Source organism: Mus musculus, chromosome 17 (genome assembly GCF_000001635.26).
Source record: "Mus musculus strain C57BL/6J chromosome 17, GRCm38.p6 C57BL/6J".
Lineage (NCBI taxonomy): Eukaryota > Metazoa > Chordata > Mammalia > Rodentia > Muridae > Mus > Mus musculus.
The window spans coordinates 88,229,176-88,252,574 of NC_000083.6; the positions used below are offsets into that span (position 1 = coordinate 88,229,176).

General features: G+C 42.0%; 1 long non-coding RNA gene across 11 annotated transcripts in view; it reads right to left on the bottom strand.

Annotated features, from left to right (window-relative positions):
- Positions 1 to 7,925: 7,925 nt before the first annotated feature.
- Gm31615 overlaps positions 7,926 to 23,399 on the bottom strand; it is a 151,558-nt gene continuing 136,084 nt past the window's right edge. For all 11 annotated transcript variants that reach the window (XR_877113.1, XR_003952375.1, XR_877108.1 and 8 more), the window contains 3 exons: positions 11,902 to 12,092; positions 11,579 to 11,693; positions 7,926 to 8,045 (listed from right to left, as the gene is read on the bottom strand). This is a non-coding gene — a long non-coding RNA (predicted gene, 31615). The remainder of the gene's footprint in view (positions 8,046 to 11,578; positions 11,694 to 11,901; positions 12,093 to 23,399) is intronic.

The window sequence follows — 23,399 nt, forward strand, 5'->3', positions numbered from 1 at the left end:
GGTACTCTTAGGCATTGTGCCTATGCTACTCACTTAAGAATAAAATGATTAAGTAACACAAGTTAAGGGCCAGATAATAAACTCATGGTTAGGTTAGATTCTAATTTAATTATAATAAAGTACTTCCAATTTGCTCAAATAGAAATGGCTAGGAGTACCTAGGGTTTAACAGTTCAATATAGTTTACATAGATAGTCTTCAAAAACATCAGAAGTCCACAGAATATGGTATTTAATGTTATTTTATTATTAAGGATCATTTGACAGTGAGACATGTCTGCTCCTGACAGTTTCTCAATTTTCCTTCAAAGAAGAATTGAGAGCAGGGCATGGTGGCACATGCCTTTAATCCCAGCACTCAGGAGGCAGAGACAGGCAGATTTCTGAGTTCAAGGCCAATCTGGTCTACAAAGTAAGTTCCAGGACAGCCAGGGCTATACAGAGAAACCCTGTCTTGAAAAACAAAAAAAACAAAACAAACAAACAAACAAAAAAACAAAATAAAAAAAGAGAAGAATTGAGCATCTTTATCTGATGGTGAGGTTGCTTATATTGCCTATTTCATCTGCAGACAAAATACTGTCCACGAAAAGGACACACCAAGTGCAATAGTTGGCTGATAGCTCTGCCAATACAAGGTAAACTGTCCTTTATAATTCTGCTTTACAAAGGTCTATCAGATGATTTTGGGCGGAAAGCTGAAGACAGATGCTCCAACATTATAAGGAATTAGGGAGCTGTCCAGGTAGGCAGCTATCTCTACAATTGTTTAAGTTTGAAAAGCTGTGTTTGGTGCTTCCTGTATACCCAGATAATGATTAATTCATTCTCAGATTTCTGGAAGGGTTGAAGACTAATTATAATCCCATCAGCAAACTTAAGTTGTTTAACATTAAAGGTATGATATAGGGAGCTAAAAACATAGTTTTCAGACGGTGTTACAGGCTAAAATCTAAACATAAGTCAGGGATAGAATTGTGACTCTTTAAGTTAGGAATGATGGTAGAGTACCTTATCTAATTGACAAATATGATGGACTAGATGTTAGTTGTATGTCATACTTTGTAATTTACATGACTGTTATGGTTCTGATCAATTACATCTGAGAGAAGAGTTTTTTCTTGTTTTGTTTTGCTTTCCAGAAAAGGTGAGATGTAGAGGGTTCTTCTGATGCTTTGATTTAATCGGGAATCTGTGTTACTGAAGGTCCTTGCCCTCAATTGGTTTTTGATCTATCAATAAAGTTGCCAGTAGCCAGTGGTTGAAAACAGGGCTGGACACTGAGAGTTGTGCCGGTAGGACACAGAGAAAATCAGGGACTGGGAGAGACGAGAAGGGAACCCAGTAGCATAGGAGATAAAGCCAGCCAGTCAGCCAGTCATGTGACTGGCCCTGGAGTAGCAGGGGAAGATTTAAGAGTTCCTAGTTATTAAGTCAGCCAAGGCATTTCAAGATTAACTGGTGTGTGTGTGTGTTTGTGTTTTCTATTTATGGATCTGAGATAGCTCCTAGGCAGGTGTGCACGTGTGACTCACCTTAAGGCAGTGTAGACAAAACTACACACTATACCTATGGGTCTCCCTTTTCTTTGAGGGTCCTTGGTAGAAGGAGCAGAATTGACACAAAGGGTTTGGACCACTGTGAGTATGATGGAAGGACTTCTGATGACAGCTTCAGTGAGACAGCTCTACTTTATTGTTCTAGGGATTGGGTATATAAGAGCTCCTAGTGGTGTGAGTAGAAAGAGCTGATTGGTCATAACAGAGCACCTAAATATCATTTCTTCTGCTGCTCACCTCCACCTTCCCCTGCTCACTTCCACTTTACCCATGTTCACCCTTACACTTTCACACCCTTCTTAGTGCCCTCCCTATGGCATAAATGCCTAGTTTTCTGGCATGTATCAACATCTAGACACACACATTTAATAATTAGAAGCTAAGACCTGTGTAAAAGGGAGAATATATAGTATTTGTCTCTCTGAGCCTGGGTTATCTTTGCTTAATATATTTTTTCAAAGATTTATTTATTTTTATTTATTTTATTATTAGTACACTGCAGCTGTCTTCAGACACACCAGAAGAGGGCATTGGATCACATCACAGATGGTTGTGAGCCACCATGCGGTTGCTGGGAATTGAACTCAGAACCTCTCTGGAAGAGTAGCCAGTGCTCTTAACCTCTGAGCCATCTCTCCAGCCCCCTGCTTAATATGTTTTTAGCTTCCATGCTTTCTCATGTATGCTGGTTAGTTTTTGTGTCAACCTCACGAAGGCTAAAGTCATCTGGAGAAAAGGAACATCAGTTGGGAAACACCTCTTCCATCAGATCACCTGAAGGTATGGCTGGAGGGCATTTGTTGATTAATGATGGCTGTGGGAGGGTCCAGCCTACTGAGTGTGGTGCCACCCTTGGGCAGGTGGATCTGAGTTGTAGGAGAAAGCCGGCTGAGCAAGCCAGGTGGAGGAGGCCAGGAGGAGAAGAACAGTAAGCAGTGTTTTTCCATGGCCTCTGCTTTGGTTTTTGCCACCAGGTTCTTGCTTTGAGTTCCCACCATGGGGTCCTTCAGGGATGGACTGTGGTGTAGAACTCTGAGCTGAAACAACCCCTTTCCTCCTCAAGTTACTTTTGATCATGCTTTAAAAAAAAATCACAGCAATAGAAACTCAAACATATCCTGAAAATTTCATTTTCTTTATAATGGAATAAAATTCCATTGTGTATATGTATCACATTTCTTTGCACTTAATTTATTTGTTGAGTGTGTTGTATGTGTGCTCCTATACACAAGCCACAGCATGAGTGTGTCAGTCAGAGGGCTTGTGAGACTCAGTTCTCTCCTTCTGCCATGTTAGTTCTGGGATCAAGCTCAGGTCATTAGGCCTGACGGTGACAACTTTTACCCACTGAACCATTATCACTGCCCAAACACAGTTTTTTTATGTATTCATTTGTTGATGTACATCTAGACTTATTTAACTCTTAGCTAAGCAGTTTTAAGAATTCTTATATTAAGGAGAGAGAACGATCTCAAATAAATAGCTTAATAATATACCTAAAAGGTTTAGAGAAACAAGAACACTCCAAAGTCAAATGTGGTAGCAAGAAATTACAAAGATAAGGGCAAACTGCAAGTCATAGTGGTGTATTCAAGGTTGTCTTGGTCTATACAGTGAATTACAGGCCAGTCAGAGCTACATAATGAGACCCTGTCTCCAATGTGTGTGTGTGTGTGTGTATAAGAAAATATTTAAGTAGAAACATATAGGTTTGTTCTTTGAAAGCATAAACAAAATTGACAAGACCCGTAACTAAATTAACCACAAGAAAGAAAGAAAATAGACTCAAATTAGTGAAATTACAGATAAGAGCTGCAGAGATGTCTCAGTCAATAAAGTCCTTACTGTGCAAGCATGCAGACTAGAGTCTGGATTCTCAGCATCTATGAAAATGCCCAGCAGGTGAGCCATCCCTTCTGTAATCCCAGCAGTGCTCAGAAGGCAGAGAGGAAATCCCTGGAGCAATCTGGATAGCTAGACCTGATAAATCGAGTCAGCAAGCTCAAGGTTCAACAACAGTGTATCATTAGGGAATACTCTGAAAGCTTATCATCTAAAAAAACTGGAAAATTATAGAAGAAAGGGATGTATACCAACACAGACATGATGTACTAAAATCAAATAAAGATTAAATCAATAGATTGATAAACCAGTGAGATTGACAACTTTGGTTTGTTTGTGTTTTATTGTTGTTGTTGTTGTTGTTGTTGTTGTTGGTTTGTTTTGAGAAAGAGTTTCTCTGTGTAGCTCTGGAACTCCTTCTATAGACCAGGCTGGCCTGGAACTCAGAGTTCTACCTGGCTCTGCCTCCCAATTGCTAGGACTAAAGGCAGGTGCCACCACCCCCAATCAATCAGACTGAAGCAGAAAAGAAGAAGAAGAAGAAGAAGAAGAAGAAGAAGAAGAAGAAGAAGAAGAAGAAGAAGAAGAAGAAGAAGAAGAAGAACAAGAACAAGAACAAGAACAAGAACAAGAACAAGAACAAGAACAAGAACAAGAACAAGAACAAGAACAAGAACAAGAACAAGAAGAAAAGCTGGATTCAGACAGATTCACTAGCAAATTACACCAAATCCTTAAAGAAGAGATAACACTAATGCTCTGTAAACTATTTCATAAAATAGAAAGTAAAGGCACACCACCAAACCCATTCTACAGGGCTGGTGTTACCCTGATACCCAAACTGAATAAAACCACCAACAAACAAACAAACAAACAAACAAACAACAAAACTATAGGCTAATATTCCCAGTGAACACAGACATAAAATTTTCAATAAAATTCCTTCAGAGCAAGTCCAAAAATGTATAAGAAGATCATACACTATGATGACCAAGTTGGTTTCACTCCAGGGATGTATGGTTGTTCTGACATTTATAGATCAATGTTTGTAATACAGCACATAGATAGACTTTAGGTAAAATTCCACGATCGTCGAAATTTATACAGAAAAGGCCTCTGATAAAGTTCTCCATCCCTTCATAATAAAATACCCCAAAGAAAAGATCTGAAGAAATGTAACTCAAAACAATACAGTGATACATGACAAAGCTACAGTAAATGTTACACTAAATGAGGGAAAACTGAGAGCAGTTCCTCTAAAAACTGAACCAATAAAAGGGTGTTTGCTAGTCTAGTGTTACTCGATACAATACTCAAAGCCTTAGCTAGGGAGATGAGGCAGGGAGTTGGGGGCTGAGGATCCAGAGTGAAATCTGGAAAGGGAAGAGTCAGCTTATTGCTGTTTACCAATCTTATACTTAGGAGGTTCTGAAGACTCCAGTGGAACACTCCTATAAACACTGACAAAAAAAATGAGCAGGAAACAAGTTCAACACAGAGAAGTTAGTAGGCATTTACGAAGAGGTTAAGATGACCCTTTAATAATAACTTAAAAAAAAGAAAAAAGACAGCTGGGAAGCGGTGATTTGTGAATTTAATCCCAGCACTGGGAAGACAGAGGCAGGCGGATCTCTGTGAGTTTGTGAGCTTGAGGCCAGCCTGCTCTATAGAGCAAGATGCAAAACAGTTGAAGCTACAAACTGAAACCCTGTCTCAAAACAACAACAGTAACAAGCAAAACCTACCAACCAACCAACCAATCAACCAAAAACAACCCCAAACCAACCAACAAACAAGAAAGTACAAACTAGGAATAAGCTTAACTAAGGAAGAAAAAGATTTCTAAGGTTAAAACTTTAAGATAAGGAAGAGAGAATTGGAAAAAAGCCATCAGAAGATGGGAAGATCTTCTACACCCACAGATTGGTAGAAAGTATATTGTAACTATGTCTATTTTACTGAAAGTGATCAGATTCAACACAAGGTCAGCAAACCACAGAGATATTTGCAGATCCATGTGTATTGCTGCTGTGTATTTGTCATGGATAGCTCTGGCCCACAAAAGCCTGAAAGTGGAAACACACTAGTTGCCCATCAACAGAAAATGGATACAAAAAGATGAGGTACACGTGCACAGCGGAATACTATTCATCTGAGAAGAAAAATGAAATTGGGACATTTGTGAGAACTGGAAATCAGATTGAGAAAGACAAATGCTATATGTTTCTCTCTTGTGTGGAGCCTAGATTTAAAATTATACATGCGAGTGTGTGAGCGTGTAGTGGTGATCAAACGAAAAAGAGAATCATATCATCTTGAGAGAAGAAGAGCTTTTAAAGGGATGGGGCTGGGAGAGGAGGTGGTAATGAATTCATAAGACCCTCTTGTACCTACCAAAGCTAAAGTTGGTTCTAAACTCACCAGCATTTGACATGAGCCGATTTCTTGGAAAAAACAGCAGAGAGTGACTGTTGCCACCGGGAGAATCTAGGGAGAATCAGTCAGTGTGTTTGGAGGTCAGCCAGACCTCAGAACGTAAACCGTTCTGTCCCCTCCCACTATGGAGTGTGACTGAGACAGTGAAAAGGGCACGACGGAAAACTATCAAATTGGAGTTCGAGTCACAAGTCATGGAGAGGCCATGAGTGAACTGGCCCTGCCGTCTCTAGAGACTCTCCTGCCCTGATTCTGGTCAACCCTGATCAACGGCAGGCCCGAGCTCTGTGAGGAATAGCCTGTCTCCTTGGGACAGGCCTGAAAATTTCCAAAGCTTCATTGCCTTTTTCACTTTTGGTACAGCCGTAGTTGGCTTGAAGACCGTAGCACTGAAGGAAGGGGGGTGTAACCTGCCTACAGGTCTCCAGCGGTACACAGTGGAGTTCCAGTTGTTGGGAAGAGAACACACTGGAATGATCCTAGAGGGAACATGGGAGGAGAAGACCATGATGTTGGCTTTCCTGTGTGCCTCGTCTGTTAGTTCTGAAAGGAGCAGGCTTCTGGCCTTCAGCGGAACAGTGAGAATCGTTTCCTGTCTCTCAGTTCTATGTATTAACCGAGGATTCCCACACAGAGTGCTTCAGACCGCGAGGCAACTCTGCAGCTGGCAGTGGGTTTCTACCAGGTTTGGGCCAGGACTCGGGCCTCTGGAAGGGGAAGGCTCCTCACAGAGGATCTGAGGTGTCCTCAATGAACCCGTGTCTAAGCTGGTCAGCAAAGATGTATTTACTTCAATAAATGCCAGTTGGCAGCTATACAGTCAACACAGGCTTAGGTCTTAGGAATGTGTTGGCATAACCTTGGAGACATGTACATGTGTATGAAGTCTGGTTGTGGGTATGTGTACACACAGCCCAAACTGTGTGAATGCTTCCCCTGTGTGTCTCCCCTGCTGGTTTTCACATTAAAACCACCAGTTTGACATGACTAAAAACTCCTCAGGTTATCTCTTGTTTAATACTGAAAATACCATGAATTCCATATTTCACAGTTTACAACTTGGTTCCTTAGTATGGTGATGGTGGGAGGGAGGGAATCTGCATTTCTGCCAGGGGTAGAACCTTCCAGAGGTCATCATGGACCTGGCTGGTAGTCCTCAGTTCTTTGTATCAAACAGATACCTTCTTTTAAGATGATTAATTTTCAGAATTTCCCATTTCCGTGTTTATTGGTAATTTTTCAATGCCAGTTACCAATTGGAGAATGAAAGTGAGAAATAGTATCTATTCCCGTATGCTCTGTGACACACACAGGTCACAATGGGAGTAACACCCACATAATCTATCCTTTATTTGTTTACTATTTGCTACTATTATTTTACACTGTGTAGTCCAGGCTGATCTCAGATTCTCCAGTTTCCAGTCTCAGGCTCCCAAGTGCTGGGAAATGTGTACCACCCCACCTAGCTTCCAACACTGTGCAATAAAGTATCTCCTAGCTGTAAACATGTTGTTCTCCTGAAAGAAAATAAAACTTGAGACCTGTGATTCATGTAATTTATGTCAAATAGCCCAAAGAGTTGTTTGTGAGCTTTGAAACCTGGGGCTGAGAACATAGCAGAACAGGCCAGGACATGCCCCGGCAGGCCCCTGTTAAGACATTCCTGAGGCTGCTTAGCCATAAAGATAAAGAGAATGACATGCCGGACATGCCGGACTGGCCCGGCACCTCCCTATCTCCCACCCTTCTGACCTAAGTTAAATGTTAACAGGCTGCTAATGTTTATTTAAATGGACCAATCATGTGAAACCTCACCAATTCCTCCCTGCTGATGTTTAAATGAACCAATCATGTGAAACGGCGTCAATTCCTCCCCCAGCCCCACCCCTTTTCTATAAAAACCCCTAGCTTCCAAGCCTCAGAGTCGAATCCACTGTCTCCTGCGTGAGATATGTTTCGACCCAGAGCTCCGCCATGAAACTACCTCATGTTTTTACATCAAGATGGTCGTCTGTTCGTGATTCTTGGGTGCACGCCGAATCGGGAATTGACTGGGGGTTTCCCCACTAGGTTCTTTCACTCCCGGCTAGACAATCAAGAGCACTCTCACGGGGGTTCTCAGCACAGGACTTACCGACCAGTGCTGGCTTTTTCTCTTCTCCTCCCTAGATGTTAACTTCTTCTTACCCCCAACATGAGGCAATCATTCCTGAAGGAAGAGAAAAACAAACAAAACAAAACCAGCAAAAAACTCTGACCCTGGAAAAGGGCTGAAAACCTGGTCAAGCCCAGTATCCTGCCTGGACCCACTGGGAGTCCACTGTCAGTGGCAGTGAAACCGAAACTGTCTCCCGCCCAGGGATCCACAGTCACAGAATGGAAGTTGGGTTCTAGGGGAGCAGAAAAGCAGGAGCACTGAGAAGTCCCCCCAGGGCCCAGACACAGAGCTTTCTGAAACTGAGTCGAACTGCTGTCACCCAAAGCTGTCAATCAAGAGTAATCCTGAGTAACAAGCCACGGTGGCCTACTGCGGAAGCTAGAAGGGCAAGAAAGAGGCCGAGGAGGAAGTCCTAAGAAAAATCCTCTGTGAGGACCAAGGATGAGGTACCAGTGACTGACACTAGAGTAATTTAAATTCTTTGATGTACTGGAGGTAACTATAGCAACACCAAAACCCAAGCCAAGCTCAACTATGGATAGACTGACCAGACCTCCTACACCAAAGCTTCTCAGAGGAAAAGTATAGACCTTCTTCTTCCCTGGCCCTTTCCTTCCTCCCTCTCCTCCCCTTCCATCCTTCCTTCCATTTTCCCTATTTTCTGAGATAGTGTCTTGTGATGTAGCCTAGACTGGCCTGGAAGTTATAAAAGTCTCACTATGTATCCAAGGCTGGCCTGGAACTCATGATCATCTTGCTTCAGCCTCTCAAGAGCTGGGATTGTAGGCCTGTGTCTCCATGTCCAAGGAGTACGTCCATTTCTAGGAGTAAATACTATTTAAAACAGTTTCTGCTATTGTCTCACCAGAGTATCTCATAGCATCACACACACAGATAGAGAGAGTGGGTACAAGGAAAAAGACAACTTATTGTTAAAAGACAAAACATTCAATGGAAATGAAAGCAAAGGACAGACCCACATGCATGCTTTATCTGTTGACTTTGAAGTAACTATGAGGTCTATATTAAGGAATTTTGTATAGAAAGGATGAATGCATGGAAAATGTCAGAAGACAGATGAAAACTATAAAAGAACAAATAGAAATGTTAGAACTTAAAAAGCGCACTGTTCTAACTCCTTCAACAGCCTTATCAGCAGACTGAGCAAGGCCCAAGCATGAAAAGCACAATTAACGCAACTGAACTGCAATGCCAGGCATCAGGGCAAATAGCAAAACACAGCATAAAGAATTACACACCAAAGCAAGCAGCTATATGTGTGAAATAGGAGAGAATAAAAATTTGATGAGATAATTGCTAAGAATCTAATTTGATTGGGGAAAAGTCACAAGTCCGAGAAGCTCAGAGCTATCTAGGCTGGAATGCAAGGGGAAGACACTAAACACATCCTAGTGGAAGTATTGAAAGCCCAAAGGAAAGAAGCTTGAAGGCAACCAGAGAAGATGGAACCCAAATGTCCAAGCAAGCTTAAACATCACACACAGCAAAACAAAGACTAACAATAGGTGACCCACGAGAAACAGTGCAATATAGAGAACAATGCAACATTATCTTCCAGATAGAGAAAATAAAATTATGAACTCTGAATCTCGTACTTGAAAATATTTATCAAACATGAAGTCAAAATGAAATCTATTCCACACACATATCGGCCAAGCATGTTCAAAGGTCTAGGTTCATTCCCCAACAGTGGGGAGAAAAGTCAGACACACAAAATCTCAGACTATTTATACAAGATATATAATAAAAATTTCAGGGCTGGGGAGATGACTCGGTTGGTAAAGTGATTATTACACAGGTATGTGGACCTGAGTTCAGCTCTCCGGTATTCATGTAAAAAGCTGGGCACAGCAGTGTGTGCCTGCCAGCCTAGGCTGGCAAGGGGGAGACTGGAGGACCCTGGGGCTTGCGGATCATCCAGATGACCTGACTAGGTAACCTTCTGGTTCAGTGAAAGAGACTTCTTGACTCGGCCTCAAGAAATAAGGTGGAGAGTGTTAGAGAGTATCTGACACACTGTGAACCCTGAGGTTGTGTTGTTTACTGGGAAAACCTGTTTCTAGTTGTGGTGTGGCTCAGCCCTTAGCACAGAGCTTCAATCCCAAACAATGAAAGTAAGTTAATTTGTAGAAGAAAGCACCCATATTTGAAAGTGATGCCACATTGAGTGACAAGGTGACAAATCAGAAAGAATTGACAGGATAAGATGTGCCCAACTGTCATGAGAGGAGAGAGTAAAGAGAAGCTACTTGAGTGGAAGTAAGAGAGAGGAGGCAGTTGTACCAGACAGTTGTACAGAGACAGATTGAAGAGAGGAACAAGTTAGACACAGGAGAAGACAGAACGAGCCAGAGAATGAGAAGGAGCCAGAAAATTAGAACATTGCCAAAGTTAGTATGAGACCAAGCAAAGAAATTCAGGAGAGGCAGAAATAATGAGAGAGAGAGAGAGAGAGAGAGAGAGAGAGAGAGAGAGAGAGAGAGAGAGAGAGAGAGAGAGAGACAGAGAGAGACAGAGAGAGAGAGACAGAGAGAGACAGAGAGAGACAGAGAGAAACAGAGACAGAGGGACAGAGAGGGACAGAGAGGGACAGAGACACACAAAGAGAAGCCAGATTGGATCACTTGGCCTGGAGAAGAGTTTGAGTCAGAACAGCTGAGTTGAACCTTCCAGCCAGAGTTCAGAAAGAACTAGAAAGGGTGAGCTTATTCAGCAGCAAGTCTCAGAGGCCAAACACATTCAAGGCCTAGATTAGAGACAGAGGCTGGAAGCTTCCAGGAGTAGGCCTAGATTAGCAGACTGAGGCAGCAAGCCTTGGAGACAATTACAACAGGAGAATAAGAGATACTTTTACAGGAACGTAATTGAGGAAGAGACCAATATCAACCTCTGTCTTCTGCATGCAAGTACACCCATGCATACCTGCACACACACACACAAACACACACAAAGTAGTGGGGAGAGTGTGTCTTTAGGAGTGAGTGTAATACCTGAGGTAAATTTAGATCTACACAACGAAATGAGTGAGGACTTGTAAGAAGCAATCTGTGCAGGGGAGTAGGTCATAAGCCGCTGCTCATCTTTGGCTTCGGCCTGATTACTTTGACTGTGCTAGATTAGTTTTATTAATTATGTTATTACTGGCTCTACTTTAAACTCTCAGATATTTGGGTCCCTGGTAATATCGGGGGGAGGGGTCAAATTATGTGCGTGCACGCATATTTATAAAGGTATTTTGCAATGGCATCTCAACAATAATTAATCACGTTATTTTTCAAATTAATACATATACCATCTCTTAAAACTGTAATGGCCCAGCAGGAGTAAAGATAGTCTAAAGAAGGACATGGTTCTCCTCCCTTCATGGAGACAATATGCCCCAAGGAACTGGAACCTCCCCAAGAGCTTCACGCTGGGATAGGGAAAGGCTGGGGCCCTGGAGCTGCCGAGGAGTGCTGGGCGCATCAGGAGTTAGAAGACAACAATGTACCTGTGATGAATGAGACCACACCTCGACCAGGAATGCTTAGTAATGCATTCCTCTGTTCGAATCTCAATGTTACCTAAGGGCTCTGAAGTCACCGGACCTCTCTTCCTTCCTCGTCCCAATGTGGCCACCTCAAATGCATCTCTCTAATTGGTGTATTGAGGACAAAGCAGCCCAGCCCAACTTCGACCCTAAAAATTAATATTTTATATGTTACTATTAACTAATAATACTCATTAAAATAGAATGCATATGGACATACACAGAAAGAGAGAGAGAGATGGAAATGCCCATACGTGAACTTTGAAAGCCGAGAGATATGTAAATAAACAAATTTAAGTATATATAAACATGTACATATATATTTTTTCACGACTCATTCGTTAAGTAAGTACTTACCTTTCTAGTAGGTCCCATGCTAGAGCCGAGGGATAATAGACCAGGATCAGTACTTGACTTAAGAAGTCAATTCCAGGGTGGTGGTGGTTCATGTCTGTAATTCCATATAGAAGCAGACAAATCTCCAAATTCAAGCCAGTCTGGTCTGAAGAGCCTTTTAATACTGCCCAGACCACACAGGGATACCCTGTCTTGAAAAAGGAAAACAAAACAAAAAACAAAAAAGTAAAAAAGAAACCAACAATGACAACAACAAAAGAAGTTCATGACTTAGTGGGAGTTAAATGCAAAAACAACAACAATAATAATAAATAATAATTAATAATGATAATTCAGTACACTCATAACCAATGAAGAACCAGCCTGCTTCCATTTTAGGCTTAAAAACCATCTCATAGTGAAGACAAGCTAGGTTCATCTCTGTTTATGATTAAACCTCTGTTTCTCAAGGACTGGGCTATGTCCTACCTGGAACCTTAATTACAAATTATTCTGAACTGCCTGTTCCAGAAATGTCAATGGTATCTTTGTCTCAAAAAGTTTCTTACATCCATCTTGCAAACCTACCTTTGTTTTAAAAGGTTATATGTCCATCTGACCTTGTGATACCCACCTTATAACCACATTTTTTTTTTTCAGGAGGAACTAACTTGTTACTCCTACATTCTGCTCCTATAACCTGTCCTATTGTGGCCATCAAATCCCTCATTTGGAAACTTCCTACCCTTGAGCTATAAAAAAATAAAATAAAATAAAATAAAATAAAATAAAATAAAATAAAACAACAAACTTGTCTTCCTCACATCCAAGGCTGATCTCTTGAACTCCATCTCAGGGGGAGGCAGCCCATGTATGAGAATTTTTTTTTAAAGCTTGCTTTAATTAGTTGCTTGCTTTAGTTAGTTTGGCCATGTTGATTTGGGTGGGTGGTCTTTCTCCTCCCACCTTTGGTATTAATCCCAGGCAGTTAGTACCATAGTAGATTTGTGCACCAGACCCTGCAGTTGTATAGAGAACAGTTGAATCAAGTCTGCCTGTGGTGAGATAGCCTGCTGACCCAGGGAGGGACATCCTTCCATTGTGATAAGAAAAGTCATGTGTGTGGTGGTGCACGCTGGCGTTACCAGTGCTTGGGAGCTATGTGTGTTCCAGACCAAACTACTTCACGTAGTGAGTGCCGGGCCATCTCATCTATCATGAGACCTGACTAAAACAAGCCGAAATCCAGAACAACATAGGGTAAGTATGGAAGAAAGATATGCTCCCCCAAGGAGGTTTCCACGGTGTCCGGGTATGAAGTATGGTAGTCATCCAGTCTAAAGCAGTATTCGTGGGTATCTATCCTGAGGACACTTAAATTAAAAATATCAATTAAACTTACTAGAAATGGAATGCAGAAGAGTGGAGAACGACTGTGTTAACCTACACCCTCACTGATGAGGTACGAGAGTTCTCACATCCCTTCGCAGTCACGTGTGGGTAGTGTGGGTATTGCGTATGCCTGTGGAGTCTGGCTGATCCCCAGGAGCTGGAATTATAGGTGGCTATGAGCCACCTGACCAGGATGCCACAAACTGAATTGAGGTTGTCTTCAAGAGCAGTAGGTGCTCTTGACTGCTAAGCTATCTCTCAAGCCCATTGTTCAGTTTCCTTTTTTGTTTGTTTGTTTGTTTGGTTTTTCGAGACAGGGTTTCTCTGTGTAGCCCTGGCTGTCCTGGAACTCACTCTGTAAACCAGGCTGGCCTCGAACTCAGAAATCTCTCTGCTTCTGCCTCCCAAGTGCTGGGATTAAAGGTGTGCGCCACCACCGCCCAGCTTTTTTGGTTTCCTATGTTGCTTGTTCTGACTGTGGTCCAGGTGCGATTTGTGTTTCCCTGATGGCTGAAGAAGGGGTTGGACATTCTTTTATGCATTATTGGTAATTTGAGCTTCATTGGAAATGTTTCTGTCAGTTCATTTTTTTTTTTGCTTGTTGATTGGAGCATTGTTATTTTGTTTGTTTGTTTTTTTGTTTTTTTGTTTTTGTTTTTTTGGTAGTCCTTTCCATAGTCTTGAGACTTCTCTTCGGTTGGCTGAACATTTGGCACAGCAGCCCCCTCCTGTTCTTGGGCTACCTCTTCACACTGATTTTTGTGATTTGCGTTTTATTTATTTTGTCCAGAAGCTTTTCCAGTTTTATGTGACCTCCACTGTCAGGTGTTGCTATTGTTTCCCAAGCTCGCAGAGTCCAGCTTGGGAAGCCACTGTGATGGATGGCTCCATCTCGAAGCTCTTCCCTATCTTTTCCTGTGCTGTGGTCTGAGCTTTGCATCTCACACGAAGGTCTTTGACCCATTTTGAGGTGATCTTTGCGCGGCTCAGAAGGTTCTGGTTTCAATCTTGTGAGTAACCATTTTCCCCATCGTCCACCTCTTAAAATGCTGTATCTTCCTCAGTGTTTTTGTTTTGCTTTGTTTTGTTTTGTTTTGTTTTGTTTTGTTTTGTTTTGTTTTGTTTTGTTTTGTTCCAGTCTTATTAGGAGTCAGACTGCAGTAGTTGTATGGGCTTGTTTCTGGGTCACCTACTTTGCTTCTCTTGTCTACATGTCGAGCGGTGCAGTGCTGTCTTGACTCTGCCTTGTGGGAGTTTGAAGCCAGGAATTGTGGTGCCTTTAGGATTGCTCTGCTCCACCTGCAAAGACTGTTTTCAGTGAGTTTTAAAGATTTCGTTTTTGTTTTTAGTTCTGTAAAGAATATTACTGGTACTGTGATGGGAACTGCATTCATTCTGAAAATCTTTTCAGTAGTGTGGTCTGGGAACACAGTCATTATTCATGTGCCTTTGTGGGAAAAAAAAAAACCCATGTTTTTGCCATGTGTCTGTGGTTGTGCGCTTTACACATGTAACTCCTCTTACCCTTCAGAATATAAGTTGGCTGATGCTCTGAGTCAAGTTGGCTGTTGAGTGAGAATTTATAATTCACCTCACTCATTGCCTCCGTTCTTCCAGGACGGTCTCTGGAGAGATAAACGGTATGGCCGACAGAGGTCTAAATTCTGCTCGTTCTTCTGTCTTTTGTGTCACCTCCTGTCTTTCTGCTGGGATTCATACCTGTCACCTTAGACCTTTCACCTCCTTGGTTGGGTTTGTTCCCGTGCTTTCTCTTCTTTTTGGAGCTGTTGTAGATAGGATTCCCACCCCCCACCCCCCAAGTCCTTTCTTTGCATGTTCACTATTACTAATGCCTAAGATATTTACTGCTGTATTGATTTTGTATTCTGCTACTTTGTTGAATTTCGCTGCCACTGTTTTTTTTGTGGAGCTCAGCAAATGGGAATAATATTTTATTTTATTATTTGTATTCTTTTAATTGTACCCCTGCTTTACCTTAGCTAACCTTTCAAGCTCTATTTTGTGTAATAGTGATGCAAATGGCCATCCTTGTCTTACTTCTAATTTTAAAGAAAATGTTTTACATTTTCCCCACTCAGTATGCTGTTGATTATGGGTCTGTTATGTTATTGTATATAGCCTTTACTATGTTGAAATAAGAACTGTCTAGATATAGCTTCATTTTCTTCTTCCTTCCTTCCTTCTCTTTCTTTCTTTCTTTCTTTCTTTCTTTCTTTCTTTCTTTCTTTCTTTCTTTCTTTCTTTCTCCCTTCCTTCCTTTCCTTTCTCTCTCTCTCACTTTCTTTCTTTCCTTTCTCTTTCTCTTTCTCTTTCTCTTTCTCTTTCTCTTTCTCTTTCTCTTTCTCTTTCTCTTTCTCTTTCTCTTTCTCTTTCTCTTTCTCCCTTCCTTTCTTCCTTTCTTTTCTTTCTCTTTCTTTCTTTTCTTTCTCTTTCTTTTCCTTTCTTTCTTCCTTCCTTCCTTCCTTTCTTTCTTTCTTTCTTTCTTTCTTTCTTTCTTTCTTTCTTTCTTTCTTTCTTCCTTCCTTTCTTTCTCTTTCTTTCTTCCTTTCTTTCCTTTCTCTTTCTTTCTCTTTCTTTCTTTCTTTCTTTCTTTCTTTCTTTCTTTCTTTCTTTCTTTCTTTAGCTTAGGTTGGCCTTGAAGTCTATATGTACCTTAGACTGGTCTGTCCTACACCCATTTTGAGGTATGTAATATTTTCTCTCTCTTCTCTCTCTCTCTCTCTCTCTCTCTCTCTCTCTCTCTCTCTCTGTGTGTGTGTGTGTGTGTGTGTGTGTGTGTGTGTGTGTGTGTACGTACATGCATGTACCACAGCATGTGACATCATGTGGATGTCAGAGGACAACTTTTAAAAGTTGTCTCCTTCTACAGTGTGGGTCCTGAGGATCAAAGTCAGGTCATCAGCTGAATGATAAATGTCTTTACCAGCTGAGCTGTCTCACCAGCCCTTGTTGATTATATATAGGTTTTCTATATCCTATTAGGTCATTTCAGTAGTGTAGATAGCCCAGAAATGTATTCATTTCTTGTAGATTTTCAACTTATTGAAGTATATTTCTTCAAAATAACCCTTATGGATGCACTGGATTTACTAGTATCTGTTATAATATCTTCTTGTGAATCCCTAAGTTTATTAATTTGGGTTTTTTCTTTATCTGGTTAGTTTGGCTAAGGGCTGGTTAATCTTGTTAATATTAACACTCACAGCTTTAAATCTCCTTAGATCTGCCCTTGTTTGATCTCATAGATTCTGATATGCTATTTCCACTTTCATTTGATTCTATTTTTCTGTTTTTGTGACAGCATCTCATGTATCTCAGCTGACTTGTGGTTCTCTATGTAGCCAAGGGTGAGCTTGCATACAACCGTTCCCACTCCATTTCCTGAGTGCTGATATTACAGGCATGCACTCTCATGCCCAAGCTCTGTAGGGCTGGGGACAGAACCCAAGGTTTCATGCATGCTGGGCAAGCACTGCACAACATTATATCTCCAGCCCCTGGTTCTAGGAATTGATAATCTTTTTTCCTGGTTTCTTCAGCACCCCATTGAGATGTGTATTATTCAGTTCCTGTGTGTTTATATAGTTTTTCTGGCTATTAGTTTCTAGTTTTAGTTCATCATAATCTGATAAAAGCAAGGATTATTTATTTATTTATTGGTTTTTTTGAGACAAGGTTTCTCTGTGTAGCCCTGGCTGTCCTGGAACTCACTTTGTAGACCAGGCTGGCCTCGAACTCAGAAATCCACCTGTCTCTGCCTCCCGAGCGCTGGGATTAAAGGCGTGCGCCACCACCGCCGGGCAAAAGAAAGGATTATTATCTAGACTTTTTTTTTTGTATTTGTTAAGACTTGATTTGACCTAGAATATGATGTGTTTTATAGTAAGCTCCACAAGCTGCTGAAAAGAAGGTCTACTCTGCAGTTGTTGGGTGGAATGTTCCCTTCAATTCATTCGATCTTGATCTACACCACGACTTAACTCTTAAATTTCCTTCTTCAGTTTTTATGTCTCTCTGACTTGTCTCTGTGAGAGAGGGGTTACGGTGTCACTATTATTGTACTGAGGCCAAGCCACCCTTTTATGTCTGCTAGCGTTTGGAGGTTTTTATTTTTCCTAAGTTAGATGCATCGATATCGGATGCATATACATTTGCAACCATTACATATTTTTGGTCGACTGCTTTGCTTTTCAATACAACCGGACCTTCTTCGTCTCTTCTGACGAACTGCGGCTTGATGTCTGCCTTGTTGGCGGTGAGCTCAAAAGCAACACAAGCTCTAAACTGCTGTGTTATCTCTTCCACTCGAGGGATGAGCTGGTTGTGGGCAGCAAACAAATGGAACCTTAATTTTTAAAAGTAAAGTCAACCAGTTTGTCTTTTAATTGGTGAACTAAGACCATGTGCATCAAGTATCACAGTTGAAAAGTATTAACTAATTCTTGTCACTTTGCTGTTCTCTAATGTGGTGTACAATATTTATGTTCTCCCACGACCATCTTTGTCTTTCCCTCCCATGTGGTAGTATTCCTGTAGTACCTTCTGCAACGTTGGCTTAGTGGTCATGGATTCTTTTTTTTTTTTTTTTTTTTTTTGAGCACCTTTCTTTCTTTTTTTTTTTTTTTTTTTAAACATCTTTTTTTAAAGTTTTTTTTTTTTTTTAAGATTTATTTATTATTTAAGTAAGTCCACTGTAGCTGTCTTCAGACACTCCAGAAGAGGGAGTCAGATCTCGTTACGGATGGTTGTGAGCCACCATGTGGTTGCTGGGATTTGAACTCCGGACCTTCGGAAGAGCAGTCGGGTGCTCTTACCTGCTGAGCCATCTCACCAGCCCCGGTCATGGATTCTTTTAGTTTATGCTTATCTTGGAAAAATGTTGTTTCTCTTTTGATTTTGGGAGATAATGTTGCTGAGTATAATAATACAGAGCGGCAGGTATTTCCTTCAGGCCTTGAAATCCATCATTCTATATTCTCCTGGCCTTTAGACTTTCTGCTGGGAAATAAACCATTATTCTAATGCAGTTGCCCTTGTGAGTTGCCATTTTTCCTTCACTGTCAGACTCTTGGTGTTTTAACTGTGCTGTAGTGTGGTGGCATTCTTTTCCTCTCATGTTTGTTCAGGGTTCTAGAAGCCTATCCTGGGATGTCTACATGTTCCCCAAGGGTATTTCTTTTTTTTTTTTTAATTCATTTATTTATTATATGTAAGTACACTATAGCTGTCTTCAGACACTCCAGAAGAGGGAGCCAGATCTTGTTACGGCTCCATGTGGTTGCTGGGATTTGAACTCTGAACCTTCAGAAGAGCAGTCGGGTGCTCTTACCCACTGAGCCATCTCAACAGCCCCCCAAGGGTATTTCTTACTACTGTTTTATTAAGCACATTTCCTATGCCTTTGGTTTGCACATTGATTAATTCTTGTAATTTTTTTTTAAAGTAAGTTTGGGGCAGGGAAGATGGCCCCATGAGTGGGTGACAGTGTTCACCACCAAGCCTGACAACCGGAGTTCAAGCCCCGGGACCCACATGGTGGAAGGAGGGAACTGACTCTCACAGCTTTTCTTCTGACCTCTTTATGAGTACCATGGTAAGTGTACACACATATACACAAATAAGATAATATGTAAGATATAAGTATAAAAGGATATAAACTTAACGTTTCAACTGTATCTTTTAAAAATTATTTTAAAAGATTTATCTATTTATTTTCTTTTATGTGTGAACATTTTGCCTGTATGTGTGTCACAGAAGTCAAAAGAGGGCATTGGGTCACCTGGAACTGGAGTTATACATGGTTGTGAGCTACCTCGTGAGTACTGGGACTCAAACCCAGGCCCTCTACAAGAACAGCCAGTGCTCTCTGGCTTTCTCATCTCTCCAGTCCTTCATCTCTGTCTTGATGTTCTGCTTATATTTATTTTTTTTTTCTTTGCTATTGTCTGAATATTCTAGTCCCTCTACTTTTTTTTTTTTCAAGCCCTTAACTTCTCATCTGCTGGTGAAGCTGTTTTGTTTTTGTTTTTGTTTTGTTTTTGACTCACTACGTTTTTCATTTCCAAGATTTCTCCTTGAGTCTTTTGTAAACATCTCTCTATTGACCATCCTTCTCAAACCCTGTACTGTTTTCCTTTATCTACTTGTTTTTCAGTGTTTTCTGGGAAGCACACCTGGAAGGTTACTTGGCAACCAGCACCTTCATCTGCTGAGCCTTCTCAGCCAGCTCACTGGCCCGAAGCTTTTCCTTCAAGCTGGGAAACACAGAACCCTCTCAAGGGTTCCTCCGAGGGCTCTAAGTTCCTCCAAGTGCAGAGTCCTTCTGCTCCACATCTGTTTCTGTCTCTGCTTTTCCCACCACGTGACTCTCTTGTCCTTTTGTTAACCCTCCCCCACTGCTGTGCTGTTTGAGCTGAGCTCTCTATCTCCTGATAACCAGAGTTTCTGCATCTCCTGGAGCCTTCGTCCAGTCCTGAACTCCAGTGTGTCAACCTGCATCTCTGTGAAGCTTGCTCCTGCCTATTTTCATTCTGAAGTGTGCGGAGAGTGAAATGCTCACTTCTACTCTACCTGTTGATCTAAGGCTGTTCTCCTCAGCCCCGTGCTCTGCCTCTACTGTCAGATGTCATGTGCTGAGCAGCCGTGCTTCACAGAGCCTTTCCTCCATAACACTCTGCCTCACCCCCAGCCGGAAGCAATGGACTGAAACCTCTCAAACCATGAGTAGAAAAAAAATTACAGTTGTTTTTCTCAAGTATTTTGTTATAATGATGTGGCACTCACAAGACAAGGAAGAGGTATGGTTATTACAGTTCAGTGGTTGGCCAGCTTGATTTTGGAGGCAGAACCAACCCACATGAACAAGGCCCTGGTTTCTGGGTGGGAATGAAAGATAGGCACACACTTGCTAACAGAAGCCCATTCAGGGTCTAGTAAAATTCTGATAACCCCAACTTTTTCAAGTTTCTTTTCATACCCAGAGTCTTTTTTTTTTTTTTTTTTAAAGAAGCAATTGTTTACTTATGCTCTTTCATAGGAAATGTAACCGAGATAAGTTTAAAACAGTCACTCTTTTTTTTTTTTTTTTTTTTTTTTTTTGGTTTTTCGAGACAGGGTTTCTCTGTGTAGTCCTGGCTGTCCTGGAACTTGCTCTGTAGACCAGGCTGGCCTCGAACTCAGAAATCCACCTGCCTCTGCCTCCCAAGTGCTGGGATTAAAGGCGTGCGCCACCACGCCCGGCTCTCATACCCAGAGTCTTAGTTAGGGTTATTATTGCTGTGATCAAACTCCAGAACCAAAGCAATTTGGGGAGGAAAGGAGCTAACTGGCTTACACTTTCACATCACAGTTCATCATTGAAGGAAGTCAGGACAGGAACTCAAGCAGGGCAGGAACCTAGAGGCAGGAGCTGATGCAGAGGTCATGGAGGGGTGCTGCTTACTGGCTTGCTCCCATGGCTTGCTCAGTCTGCTTTCTTGTAGAACCTAAGACCACCAGTCCAGGAGTGACCCCCATCTACCATGGGCTGAGTTCTCCCCGTCAATCACTAATAAAATGTCCTACAGGCTTGCCTGCAGCCTGATCTTACAGACCCGTTTTCCTCAACTGAGGCTCCCTCCTCTCAGGTGATTTCAGCTTGTGTCAGTTTGACATAAAACTATTCAGCACGTCCAGTCTACCAGGAAGGGGCCTGTGATTGCCTCACCCAAACATAAGTGCCTACACAAATCCAGGCTTTCTAGAAAGTGACAGGAAAAGGAGATGTTAAAAATTGTCTTCAGCCCAGCATAAATGAAAATAAATGGCCACCAAATTGACAAGAAAGGCACAATTTGTAATCGTTTCCCAACAGGCAAGTTCCCAAAATCCCACCAGCTGTACAGCACGTAAATTGTCACGAGCTGATGTAGTGGAATGCTGTGTGTCATAAGGAGAACTTGACTTTGATGACAGAAGCCAAGGACAAAAGAGGACGTAGCACACGATTCCATTTATACCATGTGTAAAATTTCAAGTTAATTTGTGCTCTGGCAGTGGAGATGTTGTGAGCCCTGGGGTATAGTGAGTGACAGACTGGGACAGGGACTGCACCTCTGTCTCCCTGCTACTGTGTTTAGTGTGAAAACTCATGGCACTGCCGACACATGTACTTTTCAGGGTGTAAACAATACTTCAATACAAAGTTAAAACTATGAGATACGGGCTTGTGAGATGGCTCAGTGGTTAGATGTGCTGACTGCTCTTCCAAAGGTCCTGAGTTCAAATCCCAGCATCCATATGGTGTCTCACAGTCATCCATAGTGAGATCTGACGCCCTCTTCTGGTGTGTCTGAAGATAGCTACAGTGTACTTATATACTAAATCTGGGCTGTTGTGAGCAGAGTTGGAGCGTGCGGGGCCAGAACGAGCAGAGGTCCTGGGTTCAATTCCCAGCAACCACATGATGGCTCACAACCATCTGTACAGCTATAGTGTACTCATATACATTAAATAAATAAATAAATCTTTTTTAAAAAAACCTATGAGAGACTTACAGATGAGATCTAATTTATACGTTAGCTTGTTCTTGTCTAGCCATCTGTATGTAACAGCGCTTGCTCAAGTGACCTTGTAAATATAAACTTAATCTTTCAGATCTACAGATATGGAAATGGAGATCCCAGAAAAATTAAACAACACAGCGTCTCATGGTTGTCAGGAAACCGAACTGAGATCATTCAAGGTGTGCAACCTTCAAATCTCTTGCTAGTCATGGTCTGTTTTGCTAGGCAGATTCACAAAACTTTTGGTTCCTCTGTGTGTAGCTCAAGAGCAGTGGTTCTCAACCTTCCTAATGTTGGGACCCTTTAATATAGTTCTTTATGTGGTGATTGTCAGCCGTAAAAATATTTTGTGGTACTTCATAATTGTAATTTTGCTAGTTATGAATGTAACATAAATATCTGCTATGTAGGCCATGTGATATCCAACTCCTGTAAAAGAGTTGTTTAACCCCACAGGGGGTCGCGACCCACAGGTTGAGGATTATTGCAGGAGCAATGGGCACTGAATAATGGTGCCTGGTCTGAATGGTCCAGGACTGGACACGTGACAGAGTCTTAATGATGTTCCTTCCCTCTTTTACAGGGAAATGGCATGGGCGGAAATGTTTAGGGCACTTGTGGGTCTGCTGCACTGCCTATCCTTAGACAGGGTGACCAGGTGACAGCCACGGCGTTTGTCTCCCACCACTGGAGGAAAGCCTATGAGGGTAGGATTAGAGACATGAAAGTTAGACTTCTGGTTTGGGTCTGAATTCCTTGCTGTTCATTCTTTGAACGAGTGAGGAGCCGAAGTAGAGATAAAAGTGGGCTAGAGACCGATTGTGTGAAGGAAAGTTCCCAGCAGCCAATGTCCTAATATTGTGTGCGGACGTGCGTGTTCTGTGCTCCCAGCTTGCATTCTTGTTGGCCCTTTATGTCATCTTAGTCGGCCTGAGCTGTAAGAGTGTTTGTACTGGTTCCTGCTTAGATCCAAGGCAACCCTTTCTGAGCTCTCCTACACTTAGAAGGCTCTCAGCAGCGACGACCGTGTACCCTTGGGATTCTCAAGGTTTTCTCCGGAAGCGTCCCTATCAACTCTACATTACACATCACGGCAGCGATGCGACACCTAATGGCCAAGAGAGAAACTCCAGCCTGCGCCCCTCTCAACAGGGGGCTTAGGGAGTACCCCGAGGAGGCATTTTCTTTTCTTCCAACTTCAGGTTCCTTGTACCCAGCTTGCAGAGTCCATGTCCCGGATGCTGCCAAATCCACTCAACTCAGCCTTTAATCACACCCTGTCCTGGAGTGCGCTCAGTTCCATGTGCAATCACTTAAAACCACTTTACCCAAGAAGGCCAAGGTTTCCAAGTGGGCCTTCAATCTGCCCCGCTTCTTTTTCAGATGGGGAAACAGACGCCAAGGGCCAAGGGAACGGCTCAGCCGCTAAAAGTGAGATTTGGATCAGAGCCCAGATCTCCTGAACATTCCAGCCGTTTCTATGTATTTCATACAGAGGGGGGTCTGATACACGGCAGGTCCTCCACGGATGCTGCATGGATGATAGCTTCCTTGCCACATAAG